Source organism: Triticum aestivum, chromosome 3B (assembly GCF_018294505.1).
Source record: "Triticum aestivum cultivar Chinese Spring chromosome 3B, IWGSC CS RefSeq v2.1, whole genome shotgun sequence".
Classification (NCBI taxonomy): Eukaryota; Viridiplantae; Streptophyta; class Magnoliopsida; order Poales; family Poaceae; genus Triticum; species Triticum aestivum.
In genome coordinates this window covers 676,115,589-676,118,922 of record NC_057801.1, presented here as the reverse complement: position 1 = coordinate 676,118,922, position 3,334 = coordinate 676,115,589, and positions in this window count along the sequence as shown.

Genomic DNA, 3,334 nt, shown 5'->3' with positions numbered 1-3,334 from the left:
TCTTCTTCTTCTTCTTCTCCTCCTATACCGGAGTACCTCAAAACCCTCCTGTGGCATCGCGGGTGGAGCGATCGAGCCCCCTATAATAATATATAAAAAAATTGCCTTGGAGTTTCTTCCCGAAGGGTCGAGTTCCTCTTTTAGCACTACAGGAAGAGAACAAGAATGACATCTTCTCCAAGGCCCGACTTCATTTTTTTTACTACTGCTGCTGCTGGAAGTGGGTCGAGAATGGCATGTCAACGTAGACCAGAGTCTTCCCATTTGCAGAAAGTTTTGTGCTACCTAACAAAGCTCATGAGTCAGTCGATGGTGCATGGTGAGACCACGCTCGCGCGCGCAGCGGCTGCAAAAGGCTATACGTGCCGAGGATATCCATCCATCCATCCACGACGATGGATGGAGCACAAAAGGGACGGCGGGGTAGGGGACAGCACAGTCATAACTCGTCGGCCAGCTCCATGTGGTGGTCACGAGCATCCATTTATAGCTAGTGCCCTAGTAGGCCAAGTGCACGCACAGAGGGTTGCGATATAATACTTCGTGCTTAAGTTGTTTTCTTTTGGCGAAAGCTGATAGTCATGTTTCTCAAGATGCACATCCAGCAGCCTGTTTCGGAAAACCGCAACTAAGTTTCCATGATGGCAGTCGAAGCCACGATCCAGCCATGTAAGGCATGTCCTTTGGGTGACGGCGATGCCTTCCGGCTACGGACATCAAAGTCTGGTCGTTAAGAGCATCCACAGCCGGGCGTCTCAAACCCGCCTTATACGCCTGACGGAGCCGTCCAGTCACTGTCCGATTGTAAAATTTTGATTCAGACGGCTTCTCAAACGTCCCGGCTGACGGGCACCCTTCATATCCAGCTCAAATATGAGGCGGATATAGGACGCTCAGGCGTCCCGAGCACGCCCGCCACATCATACCCGACGACCCTACCCTATCGTAAATTGCACCAAATCCACCCAAAAGACCTGTCAGATCCATTTGCTATCTTCTCTCTTCCTCCTCCTCTACGCCGTCCGTCTCACAGCTCCGCCGCTGCGCGCGCTCAGCAGTCATTCTGTAGCAGCTCCGGCAGAGCAGTCCTCTCGCCCGTCCTCGCCGCGGAGCACGTCGTCTCCACCCGGAACGCCACAACGACACGTCCGGCAACTCTTTGGCTCCGCCTTGCGCTTGATGTGTTCAACACATTGTCCGACCGGATTTTTTGTGATTTTGTTAGGGAAAACGATGGATTCCGATGCTTCGTCAGGCGAGAAGTATGGACCGACGGAGCTTGACCAAATGATTCAAGATGAGTTCTCCGATTCCTCGGATTCGGACAAAGAAGTGGACATGATTATGTTCATGAGCATACAAGAGAAAATGGACCGCCAAGTGGAGCATATTCTCAACTTCAAGGGCTCAATCAAAGGGAGAAGAGTGATCAACCGGGATAGGGTGTCCGGAGCAAAGCTACTGACTACTTTGCTCCCAATCCTACTTTCCCGGATGATCCATGGTTTCGTCGCCGTTTTCCCATGCAGAAACCATTGTTTTTGCGCATTATGGAGGGAGTTGAGCCATACAATGACTACTTCAAGCTCACAAGGGATTGCTGCGGACAACTCTGTTTCTCTCTCAAGCAAAAGTGCATGGCTACCCTGAGGATGCTTGCACTTGGTACTGCTGCAGATGCCGTTGGTGAGATGGCCAAGATGGGGGGAGAGCACGTGCTTGAAGACTACTGTCAAGTTTGCCCGCGCCGTGGTGGAGGTGTTTGGACATGAGTATCTCAGAGAACCAAACGTGCAGGACACGAAGAAGTTGTTGGCTATTGGAGAGGCAAGGTGGTTTTCAGGAATGCTCGAATCAATTAATTGCATGCATTGGCAATGAAAGAACTGCACAAACGTGCGACATTGACTTGTATGATTGACGTGCATGGATTTGAGAGTCCGGATTTGAGATATATGGATGCCATGAGGGAAATATGAGGGCCCATCCAGATGCGTCCGCGGACGTGCCCGGGTGCGTCCGCGGATGTAAAGGGGGTGGGATTTACCAAGTCCGGCTGTAGATGCTCTAATCCTAATCGTCCATTCTTGCTTCCCGACGCCATGACCTTCTGCTCCTTTCCGAATGTTGAGATGTGGATAATATATGTGTATTTCTTGTACAACAAACCCTCCTCCTTCCATGTATAGTTAAGGACGTGGCTATCCTTTGTACTTATATATACGTGCATCTTGCACTCGATCAATATATCGTGAGTTGCATAATCTTTTACATGGTATCAGCCTTCCTATGATCCTCTACCCTAGCCGCGTCGCCGCCGCTTCCTAGCCGCCGCCGCTAGTCTCCTCGCACGCCCGTGCCGCTGACTACTCGTCGCCGCCGTGCGACCCTCCCACCAGGCCATGCCCACGTCGCTCCTCCCTGCCGCTGCCGTAGCCTGCTCCTCCACCGCTTCCGCTCCCGCCCCGCGATCGCCTCTCGCCTCGCCCGCCCGCTTCTCTCCCACCGCTAGCCCCCGAACCCCAAAACCCTAGCCACTACAAACCCTAACCCGCCCCGGCCGCATCTAACCCTAGCTGCCGCCATGTAAGTATCCAACCTCTCCGACCGGTCCGACGCCTCCACTCCTCCGGTCATGAAGCCGCCGAATCCCTTCGACTCTTCCGCCGGCTCCTCCTCCGCCACCCTTCTCGATCCTGCCTACATCCGCGATGTTCCCATCAAACGTGGCGTTCCGTTCATCCTCTCCCACAAAGAGGCAAATTTTTACGCTTGGAAGACATACTTCAATCTCCTCTTTCGTGAGTATAACCCGCAGGACCACATCGACGACATCGCCAACCTCTTTGTCCTGAACCGTGATGCCGACTGGCTGGCGATCGACGCCACCATCATCAGGTGGCTCTTCCTCACCGTGTCCAAGGACATCTTCCACACCATCGTTCGTGACAAGGATGATGCATGCACGGTGTGGAACAAGATCGTCGGCCTCTTCACCAACAACAAGCTCCAATGGATCGTCTTCCTGCAGCAGGAGTTCTTCGGGTGTCATCAAAATGACTCCTCCATCGACGACTTCTGCATGCGCCTCAAGACCCTCTCCGACGAGCTCAATGACACCGGCTTCAAGGTGGGCGACGAGTTGCTCCTCTCCATCCTCACCGCCGGCCTCAATGAGGATCTCGACAACACCGCCTCCAACCTCACCCTCATGGCGAACCCTACCTACGAACGGGCGGTGGCTTATCTTCGTCTCGAGGAACGCCGGTTGAAGCATCTTCGCTCCCGTGCCATTCACACCGCCTTCACCGCCGGCTACTCGCGTGGTGGCCCT